General features: G+C 39.4%; 1 protein-coding gene across 1 annotated transcript in view; it reads left to right on the forward strand.

Annotated features, from left to right (window-relative positions):
* The first annotated feature begins 993 nt into the window (after nt 1–993).
* Nucleotides 994–12,258, forward strand: part of LOC123312936 (rho guanine nucleotide exchange factor 10) — a 37,917-nt gene continuing 26,652 nt past the window's right edge. Inside the window, exon 1 of the mRNA XM_044897526.1 lies at nt 994–1,266. The gene's annotated coding sequence lies outside the window, so the exon portion shown is untranslated. The remainder of the gene's footprint in view (nt 1,267–12,258) is intronic.

Here is a 12,258-nt window from a genome sequence, read left to right on the forward strand (position 1 = left end):
TTTTCCAATAAAAAAACTGCATTTAAGTGTCATGACGAGTTGAAACTGTTCATATTCAAGATTAATGTTGTAGCAAACGACAGGAATACAAAAAAACAAGGACATATTTTGAAATTTGGATGAAATCTTTGTATGAAAAAAATGATTATTCATTTCTCTGATCGTGTGTCACCGAGAAGATGTGACACTGACAGATTTCTGTGAACCAATGAGAGTGCTTCATACGAGTGACATTGTCATTAACATTTGACAGAACTCAGCTGGATTTCTGCGAACCAATGAGAGTGCTTCATACGCGTGACATTGACAGTTACATTTGACAGAACTCAGCTGGATTTCTGCGAACCAATGAGAGTGCTTCACATACGTGACGAAACACACTCACCAGAACGCGGGCAATTTTGAATAAATTCCCACAGATACTTCAAAAATAATCGTAGCTATATTTTTTGTGGCTTTCAAGGTCGACTGCGATGTTATTACGAATGCAGTTCAATTGGAGCAGTATTCCTTCTGCGAGAAAATGCAGAATGACGCTGGGTTACCCCAGTTTTCCACTCGCCTCTTAGAACTTTCCAGTTCTTCAAGTCGAGAGCACCTCGTTACCCGACTTCCATAAAGTCTGAAGCGGAAAACACGGCACATGATCATTTTAATTGCCTGAAGTGAATTCCCTCACTGCAATGCCCCTTCAAGCCTCCCTCAACATGCCATCTCATTAGCTTTGTTGGCGCTTCACCTACCAACCCTCCTTCTATTCACCCAGCCGGTGCACTTAAAAATTATACCTACTTCCGTCCGTCGCGGACCGTCTGAAGAGCTCCGCAACATCTTTCGGGGCCCCGTGAGTGAAAAGTACGGGTAGAAAAGCTCGGCGAAATAATCGGAAACACGAGATAGGACAGCTGCAACCTGCAAGGCATTCTCAAACACAAGGAGCGAACTGCCTTCGGACGCAGGCGCAAATCCGAAAACTTCGAGTAGTTCATTTGGTCTTGGTGCATGCGAGAGTTCCGCGTAACAGTTCTCCGGCGCTGTGAAGTCCTATTCTCTTTGTGTACATTTGAAAACTTGAAATAAACAGTTTGCGCTTTGATTTCCGTGTGTTTGTGGATTTGTTTGTTTGTTCTGTGGGTCGGCTCGAGTTAACCACCGATTCTAGTGACACTGTCGAATTCTATGCTCAGTTTTAAGTAACTTTTAACCAGTTCTGATTTTGATTGTCGAATTTGAGGATTATTTATCCGGATAATATTATGCTAAGTGGTAAGTGCCAATTCAACATTCTCACTTTTATCCACCGGCTAGGAATCGTACTGGTTCTACTAGTAATTTAACAAAACGAACCGTGAATACTTAAGTACCTGCTGCTCGGTTTTTGAGAACAGGTAGGTTGTTTCTTCCGCTGCTTGTTGGTATCTTGAAGACGGGCATCTCAGCTAAGTGGTGTATGATAATGTTTGTAAAATAATATGAACTATCCGATTTTCTCCCTGAAGCCTTATGGGAAGTCTGCGGTACCCTCTTTGTGCAACGTTAGATGGTTGCAGATGTCAACTGCAATTTTTGCGGAATCTAGACGACCTATTGCATTACGCGAACCAATTTTATGGACGTAATCCACTTTTGTAATTGACGAAAGTGAATCAATTCCCATTCACTTTCGAGTGCCAACCGAAGTGTTTCATCAATATTACCATTATGTTTTATCGGGGACGTTGAACATTCTTCCACGTTTTGGCAAAAGTTACGGTCGAATTTATTTACAGTTGCAGCTTTGATACTTTATTTTCAGACTGTCGTTTTTTCCCACGGATACACGCTACGGTGTTAACAAATACATAGATTCATTCAGGAATTTCAGATTGCAGATGATTTGGAGAAAAGTCCAAAGAAGTACTTGCATCTTGACTAGACTTGAACATTACGACTTCATGATGTCTTTCTACTCTATGTTTTCACAGGTTGGAGTACAGAAAATGTCTCTAATAAAATCAAGAAATCAAGAGGAGAACTTGGGATTCGCCACACTAACAGAAATATGAGTTCTATTGAAAAAAAATTGACCAACTTTGTCCATCAGAGCGTTTGGAATTATATTTGAGGATCAAGAAAGAACTGATCAATTTTGAATATAATGATCAACAAGTTTAGACACAGAATATCACCCTCGAAATTCCATGGACGCTTGTTATGTTCTATGGTCTCTAAACTCTTTCTCCATCGACAGCCTCGATAACTCTTTTGATGCCCACCCCTTTTAGGAATCCCGACTATTTGTACGAATCCAAAAGTCTCTATACTCATTTCTGTGAGCAAACAAAATCTTCATCAAATAAATGTGTATAATAAATTTTTTATTTCAGTGATTGTCATATTTCCTGAGCAATGTGATTATCGAATCACTTCTATCTTTCTATTTGATCACACAGAAATAAACCTCATCAGAAATAGAAATGACCAAAAATAAAATTACTGTGGCACGAAATATCACTACATGGTATCAATTATTCATAGGCCAACATGAATTCTTGAATACATTTTCGGCTTAAATATCGAGCATAGAACAAATGCTTAACTGATTGTTTATCCAATCGATGAACCATTTCAGATTCATGTTTTTCTCGAACCATAGAACGTTTACACACGAGACCTCCCATCAGATTATCTCACGTTTTATGTGAAAAATATCGGATCGATGAACCAATTTCACGATCTGACCGAGATGAGGCCTGTTTATGGGTGTAAACAAACCTTAATTTTATTATTCACATCCTGACTTACCCCGAGCTAGGGTGACGACTCCACGCACGTGCCCTGCACATGGCTTTTTGACGACCGTAAATAAGAACTTCACCAACAAAATAAATATTTTGAATAATGGTTTCGGGCTTCATTGTATCGGGATTTTACGGTATCAATATATCATTTATCGTTTAGATGTCGTTACACTCGATTCGTGTGAATGGGGGTTCAGTATCCCTCTGGAATTATTCACAGTTAACGTTTTGAAACACAAAAACTGCACATTTTATACATTGTTGTGATGTTGCCAAAAATTTGCAGATTGTAAATGAATGGCAATGACAAAAATTCAGAAGAACCGTTTTTGAACTCTGATACACATTGATGATGATACACTATTCTGCAAGTCAGGAAATTTACTGGTATCCCTTTAGGGAAAGCTGAACAAGATTTCTTCCAAAGTGACAATCCTTTGTGTGAAATTTACTGCCTGAAATAACCGTTCCACTTCATGGCATTGTTCATGCTTTTGACACGCTATTGAATTGTTATAGCTTTATAAAGTCCCTCACTACGTTTATAACCAAAATAAACATTTGTGGTTCCTTTACGAACCACATTCCAAGGAATACGTCTGAAAGTTTCCTTCATCAGCACTAAAATCAACCTCTGCAGAATTCCAGTACCTAGTTCAATTTTCAGAATACGTTGTCGACAAACGTGCAATAATACTTCTTCATTTGACTAATTACACGCTAACGTACCTCCATTTTCAATTATAATTCTTCGAATAGTTCCAGACGTTTTATGGATTTCTGTTCCCTCGAATCTTCACAATCTTATTTGGATCGCGGCTATATTACTGTTGTTGGGAGTTCAACGTTTCTTTTGACACAGTTCAGCCTTGGGAAAATGATTGTTTCTGAAATTTATTACTCGACGGATTTCGGTAATAACCAATTTAATAAAACTCGAATATTTATGCAATATCTTTTCGATGTTACACTATAAAGTAAAAATGATGGTGAAATGTGATATCCTTCCAAGTGTTGGCCCTCATGGGGATAGCAAAAAGTTGTGTGCTTGACAGGGTCAACCTCTATGTTCAAACAATGTCATAGATGATACACATCTATGAAAACCATTGATTTTGCAAAATTTCTGTGTTCCCGATCAATTGTATTATGAAAACCATAGCAGCTTCAGACTAAAAGTTCGAAATGGGTCAACCCTTCGAAGACCAGTGTATAACCCACAGATTTCTACAACTTCTAGGTCAAATGTCCGGTAGTTCAAATAGTCATTAGTTATAATGAACGGTATGAACCATAGAAATTATAATTCACTTAACTGTTAGGTTAGTATATCAATGATATGAACGTGTTATTTTAAATACTAGAACGGGTACTCGGGTACTTTAGTTCCCTCAAAGCTTCCGAGATACTGAATCTTGGGTGTGTTATATATTATATCTTGTGGAAGATCAAATACCCAGTGTCTTACATAACATTACAGATCATCGAGCTGAAGTATAGTGAATGTGAACCTCGACCTCTGCGTGATTTTCCCCAACAGCTAATTTGACTTTCTGCTTGCTTGTGTGTTGGTTGTGCCAACTGAAGAGCAGCATCTTTGGAGTTTTCAGGCGGCCAGGAAGGCCGCATTAGAGATGGAATATTTCAATTATCGGATAGTTATTTATCTCCCATCCATCTAACGCACGAAGCGCAAATAATAACGAGACAAATGAGCACTCACACGGACGGAGCATGTTCAACCTTATTTTTATCTAATTTGAATCTTTTCATTATTAACGGTTAGGTACTGCCCAGCAACTTTAATGGGTACTTTAGCACCGACTTAGGCACTTGTTCATCGTCCGTGGGGTCGCCTGACAAGAAGAACTGGTTGCCGTTCGGGCATCGGCTCACTTTGTACTACCGAAGAACGAGCCGAAACGAATCGCTGATATCCAGGGATGGGACATCGATAACAACATCGACGCGAAACATTGGTCGGTCAGGACCATAGAAATTCGAGACGTGCCGATTAGGGGTGGTTTTCGATGGTACAACGATGATATCTAGGGATGGGAAGTCGATATAAACGGTTGTTGGGTTAAAACCATAGAATCACCGAAGGTGAACCTCAGTTTGCGAAGCGTTTCGCAGCGACCTCTCGGTATACAAAATGTCGAAAAAGACCTAGAATAGAACATTTGTCTTTCCCACACAAAAACCCAGAAAATGCTCAAGGAAAGTTGAACATTTGACGTTTTCCCGAAAGCACTGACAACTCTCTCTTACATCAGAGAAGATTTGTTTATCCATTCTGTGATTTAGTGTGACAGATTTGTCGGAACTGATCACAGAGCGCGGTGGGTGAGTTTGTATGACTCATAGAGCGAAGAGATATGAGATTCGGGTACCGAAATCAATCGCGAAAAAACATCGATGTTTTCCGCCCATCCCTAAATTACAACGAAATATCCCTTGACCTGAGCCGTGGTCACACGCTCTAATAATCATCCACGATAATTTCTCTGGTCGAAATGCCGCGTTTCACTTTATTTACACAGACGACGGTCCCCGATGGTTTTTACATCGACCGATCGAAACGGGGAAATTCTCATGTAATCGAATTCGGTTCGAATTCGATTCCAACACGGACATGCGAGAAATTCGAATTGGCGAAACGTAACGGGGGATAATTCGTATTTGATGGGTTTTATATTTTCACACTTATACGTCGTTTTAGAACTGGAGTTGCCTTCCTGGACTTGTCATTTTCGTTATACTTCACTTTTCAAGTCACGATTTTCCCTTTATATTAGTATCGTTAAACCTGGGTTAATTTGAATTTAATAAGCTTATTTTCGTTTTAAACCCCCTTCTACACCTTCGTGAGGTGTTAGATCCTCTGCTAACCTGTGGTTTGCCTTTTTTTTTCGCGAATCATATGAGGTCAGTTATTGTACGGTTATGTCGAGTTTATGTAGTTTGCATTATTCGGGTTTCTCATTGCTGATGATTATTGCTTGTGTTCTATGCCTACTCAGGGTCATCGATGAACGGAGGATAACTTGAGTAAAATCTGGTCGCAAAAGAGCTTCGATAATTTCTGTAGTTCACAGTACAGAAATATATAAATATAACCTGAAAAAGCATTTGAAAAGGAGGAATATTAAAATTTAGAGCATATTAATCAGCATTCAGAATTAATACAATAATGTTTCCAATGTGTACGTATAAATTAAGGACATAAACAGCAGTACACAATTCAAGTTATCGTCTGTCAGTATCTCAGTACATAGATTCACATATGATACATCACCCTTCATTCACAGTACCAACCTTAATTTCGCAAAACAAAATCTTAACTTATGGGTTATTACCAACTTAATTTCGATTCTCTATAGCCAACCCAGTTGTCAATCATTCTGGAATGGACTATATGATAATTTGTCCTGCGTTTTTGTCAGTTGCATTCTTCCAATTAATCAGGGGCAAAATATTTCAAGGACTATCAAAATGATAACAACTTTTTCGATGTATTGTGATATGAGAAAAATTGTTTTTCACAAATGTCCAACTTTATCCATTAGTGTGGGTATAATACTTCATTCATCACACTTATTTACATTCCATAAAATTCCACTCGCTCGGAAATAATAACACTCTCATTAAGGCACTAATGTTGCCACATTAGGACTCGTATTAGACCGGCTCGTGTGAATAACACGAGTTAAAACTCCGGAGTAGGTATACCTAGTCGATATTAGAGCGGCCATCAGCGGTTGGGTAATCTAAATTTTCGAAGGCTAAAAGTAAAACCGAAGTAATTGATGAATAGCCTCTTCTCTTCCACCTCATTTACACGATGTCGTAATGTTTAGTACCTTTTGTTGACTGGATGGATTAGAACGAATTTCTGCTCACGGTCCGTCGCTCTGTTCCGGACCCGATTCGAAACAAACAATAATTATTCAGTTCTCTCGAAATTGAATTATGAGACAGGTAAAATTAATACTAATAGCCGTATGTATAATGCATCATTGTGAGAAACTGGTTCTGCTTTTCGAGGGAACCTGTACTCAACCGATATTTAACTTTGCGCCGAGACGTGCGTGAAGATTATCGTTTTTGGGTTTGGTGCAAAAGTCGCCGGGTGGTCGAAAGCTCATTAAAATATGAGGAGGTATAGTAAGTGTTCTCATTGGGAACAATTATCGTGTTGTTGAGATTTTTGTGGGAAATATTGGTCCTCCTGGACTGGATCATCCGAACGAACGCTTGCCTCCCTCACTATTTATTTCAGCAATGACAGACGTCAGGAAACGCTGCCATACTGTCAAAACAACCCAAAAATCTGTGGAATCAACTATAGAAGTATCGTCCCATGCACTTCTTAGAACATAGAAAAACCTCATCTTTTTGAGAATTTCTCCAAATTCAACTTTCGACCGCGTATCTCCCTTCTTGTTAAAAATCTCGGAATTTCATAGATCTCGGTACGACAGTTCGGTCATGACGATTTTCTAACTGACCCCATCTTTTTTCTCGAAGAATCTTACATAGAATCGAGAGATTCGACTCAAACTGACAGGGAGCAACGAAAATATTTCAGGGCAAATACGTGCTCACATTGGTGTTGGGAGAAATTGCAAAAAATGAAGTTCAAATTAGGTTTATTGGGATGGGATCCCAATTAGGGTCATAGTCGTCTCAATCGGTCTAAATTAAGGGAGGAAATTCGTGAATTGGAGACCGAAGGTTCACAGAGAGCTGTCAAACGATCTCTAGAGTCCATCTCAAATGACCATCAGTGGTTTTGCTTGTCATTTCCAAGATTGCCTACATTCAAACGTCATACTGAATCGTTGTGGAGTTCTCTGATTCAGATATCAAATCGTGAAAATGGCATGATGTTCTTCTCGAAGTTAAAACTGTATACTCGGTACAATAAGAGCTTTATCGATCAGTAATACAATGTTAAAATCGTTCAAGATATACGAAAAAGGAAATTGTTAAGGCTCATTGTTCGCTAATCAGGCTCATTTGATACATATAGTTATTCTCAGTGCTAATCTTCAATCGAGTTCATTATACTTTTATCGCCATTTTGCTTATTCGTTGAAAATGAAACATCGAAGCCGCTGGTCTCTTCTCAGTATTATTTTGTGATGAAATGACAGTTTTATTTCTTTGAATTGAGTACTCTTTCAGAGTACCTCCTGAAATATCGAGTTAGACACTCTTATCAATATCAATAAACGAAATATTCGAATCTAATTAGCCACACCATCATTCAGGGTGTCACCTGATCAACCTGACGATGGTTTCGAACTCATTCTTAGTTTCAAATCAATATCAGTTCGATGGTTTCCCCAAATCTTCAACTGTGACTTTGAATCATGCCTTTCTGTGCTTTCAGAAACTGCCAAAGTTCACCTTTTACCGATCAACACTTCCGTTTCGTATCCAGCGAATTCTGTTGTAGTCATTCGAGGAGATATGATCGCCAGCATCGTAAATTAATAAGATAATGGTTATTTTTCGGCATTGGATTCTTTCTGGGAACGCTGGTCACAGGCTATCATCTTCTGAATAACCTCTATGGAATTTTATAGCTTTTACCACTTCAATTCCAGATGTTTATGAGTTGTTGAATGAATATTCCGAATATTTCCCGGTTCTAGATCTAAAACTTGATTGATTATTTTGATTATGATTGCTTCTGGATAACTTCGTCTCTTTCTGTCATTTTTCAATGATTCACCTCTGTGGTTGGTGGTTATGAGTATTTTGAAGAAAAGGTTATTTTAATTAACATACACCATTTCAAGTTTTCAATATAGTTCCGCATATCTTCCTTCTTATTTTACCGCTGTGAAGTTGGCAGACTGTTTCCAGCAGACTGTTTGACGGAAATAGCCGAACGCTTGGACCAGTGGCGCACGGTCGCAAATAGATTTCTCGTGCGAATGTAACGGAATTCTTAGTTTTTTTCGCAGGAAGAAATGCGGCAGAGCTTCAACATATTTAATATGGTGAAACGAATATTACATGAACAAATTGCGGACTTCGGAGGGACAAAGGGTTGAGAAGTTGAACACTTGATATTAGGTTTTTTTTACAAGGAAAACGGGAACGGAGCAGAACCAAATTCTGATCGATGATTCAATAGGGTGAAACGAATATTCTGATGAAAAAATTTCGGACTTCGGATGGGACGGCGGGGTTGAAAGTCTCACCCCTAACATTTATAATTTTTTTTCACAATTAAAACGGCGACGGAGCACAAACAGATTTTGTACGATGATTCAGTAGGGCCGAAGGAACATTCTGATGAAAAAATTTCGGACTTCGGATGGGACGGCGGGGTTGAAAGACTTACCCTTAAAGTTCATAATTTTTTTTCACAAGGAAAACGGCGACGGAGCACAAACAGAGTTTGTACGATGATTCAGTAGGGCTAAAGGAACATTCTGATGAAAAAATTTCGGACTTCGGATGGGACGGCGGGGTTGAAAGACTTACCCTTAAAGTTCATAATTTTTTTTCACAAGGAAAACGGCGACGGATCACAAACAAATTTTGTACGATGATTCAGTAGGGCTAAAGGAACATTCTGATGAAAAAATTTCGGACTTCGGATGGGACGGCGGGGTTGAAAGACTTACCCTTAAAGTTCATAATTTTTTTTCACAAGGAAAACGGCGACGGAGCACGAACAGATTTTGTACGATGATTCAGTAGGGCTAAAGGAACATTCTGATGAAAAAATTTCGGACTTCGGATGGGACGGCGGGGTTGAAAGTCTCACCCCTAACATTTATAATTTTTTTTCACAAGGAAAACGGCGACGGAGCACAAACAGATTTTGTACGATGATTCAGTAGGGCTAAAGGATTATTCTGATGAAAAAATTTCGGACTTCGGATGGGACGGCGGGGTTGAAAGTCTCACCCCTAACATTTATAATTTTTTTTCACAAGGAAAGCGGCGACGGAGCACAAACAGATTTTGTACGATTATTCAGTAGGGCTAAAGGAACATTCTGATGAAAAAATTTCGAACTTCGGATGGGACGGCGGGGTTGAAAGACTCACCCTTAAAGTTCATAATTTTTTTTCACAAGGAAAACGGCTACGGAGCACAAACAAATTTTGTACGATGATTCAGTAGGGCTAAAGGAACATTCTGATGAAAAAATTTCGGACTTCGGATGGGACGGCGGGGTTGAAAGACTTACCCTTAAAGTTCATAATTTTTTTTCACAAGGAAAACGGCGACGGAGCACGAACAGATTTTGTACGATGATTCAGTAGGGCTAAAGGAACATTCTGATGAAAAAATTTCGGACTTCGGATGGGACGGCGGGGTTGAAAGACTTACCCTTAAAGTTCATAATTTTTTTTCACAAGGAAAACGGCGACGGAGCACAAACAGATTTTGTACGATGATTCGGTAGGGCTAAAGGAACATTCTGATGAAAAAATTTCGGACTTCGGATGGGACGGCGGGGTTGAAAGACTTACCCTTAAAGTTCATAATTTTTTTTCACAAGGAAAACGGCGACGGAGCACAAACAGATTTTGTACGATGATTCAGTAGGGCTAAAGGAACATTCTGATGAAAAAATTTCGGACTTCGGATGGGACGGCGGGGTTGAAAGACTTACCCTTAAAGTTCATAATTTTTTTTCACAAGGAAAACGGCGACGGAGCACAAACAGATTTTGTACGATGATTCAGTAGGGCTAAAGGAACATTCTGATGAAAAAATTTCGGACTTCGGATGGGACGGCGGGGTTGAAAGACTTACCCTTAAAGTTCATAATTTTTTTTCACAAGGAAAACGGCGACGGAGCACAAACAGATTTTGTACGATGATTCAGTAGGGCTAAAGGAACATTCTGATGAAAAAATTTCGGACTTCGGATGGGACGGCGGGGTTGAAAGACTTACCCTTAAAGTTCATAATTTTTTTTCACAAGGAAAACGGCGACGGAGCACAAACAGATTTTGTACGATAATTCAGTAGGGCTAAAGGAACATTCTGATGAAAAAATTTCGGACTTCGGATGGGACGGCGGGGTTGAAAGACTTACCCTTAAAGTTCATAATTTTTTTTCACAAGGAAAACGGCGACGGAGCACAAACAGATTTTGTACGATGATTCAGTAGGGCTAAAGGAACATTCTGATGAAAAAATTTCGGACTTCGGATGGGACGGCGGGGTTGAAAGACTTACCCTTAAAGTTCATAATTTTTTTTCACAAGGAAAACGGCGACGGAGCACAAACAGATTTTGTACGATGATTCAGTAGGGCTAAAGGAACATTCTGATGAAAAAATTTCGGACTTCGGATGGGACGGCGGGGTTGAAAGACTTACCCTTAAAGTTCATAATTTTTTTTCACAAGGAAAACGGCGACGGAGCACAAACAGATTTTGTACGATGATTCAGTAGGGCTAAAGGAACATTCTGATGAAAAAATTTCGGACTTCGGATGGGACGGCGGGGTTGAAAGACTTACCCTTAAAGTTCATAATTTTTTTTCACAAAGAAAACGGCGACGGAGCACAAACAGATTTTGTACGATAATTCAGTAGGGCTAAAGGAACATTCTGATGAAAAAATTTCGGACTTCGGATGGGACGGCGGGGTTGAAAGACTTACCCTTAAAGTTCATAATTTTTTTTCACAAGGAAAACGGCGACGGAGCACGAACAGATTTTGTACGATGATTCAGTAGGGCTAAAGGAACATTCTGATGAAAAAATTTCGGACTTCGGATGGGACGGCGGGGTTGAAAGACTTACCCTTAAAGTTCATAATTTTTTTTCACAAGGAAAACGGCGACGGAGCACAAACAGATTTTGTACGATGATTCAGTAGGGCTAAAGGAACATTCTGATGAAAAAATTTCGGACTTCGGATGGGACGGCGGGGTTGAAAGACTTACCCTTAAAGTTCATAATTTTTTTTCACAAGGAAAACGGCGACGGAGCACAAACAGATTTTGTACGATGATTCAGTAGGGCTAAAGGAACATTCTGATGAAAAAATTTCGGACTTCGGATGGGACGGCGGGGTTGAAAGACTTACCCTTAAAGTTCATAATTTTTTTTCACAAGGAAAACGGCGACGGAGCACAAACAGATTTTGTACGATGATTCAGTAGGGCTAAAGGAACATTCTGATGAAAAAATTTCGGACTTCGGATGGGACGGCGGGGTTGAAAGACTTACCCTTAAAGTTCATAATTTTTTTTCACAAGGAAAACGGCGACGGAGCACGAACAGATTTTGTACGATGATTCAGTAGGGCTAAAGGAACATTCTGATGAAAAAATTTCGGACTTCGGATGGGACGGCGGGGTTGAAAGACTTACCCTTAAAGTTCATAATTTTTTTTCACAAGGAAAACGGCGACGGAGCACAAACAGATTTTGTACGATGATTCAGTAGGGCTAAAGGAACATTCTGATGAAAAAATTTCGGACTTC

Source organism: Coccinella septempunctata, chromosome 5 (genome assembly GCF_907165205.1).
Source record: "Coccinella septempunctata chromosome 5, icCocSept1.1, whole genome shotgun sequence".
Lineage (NCBI taxonomy): Eukaryota > Metazoa > Arthropoda > Insecta > Coleoptera > Coccinellidae > Coccinella > Coccinella septempunctata.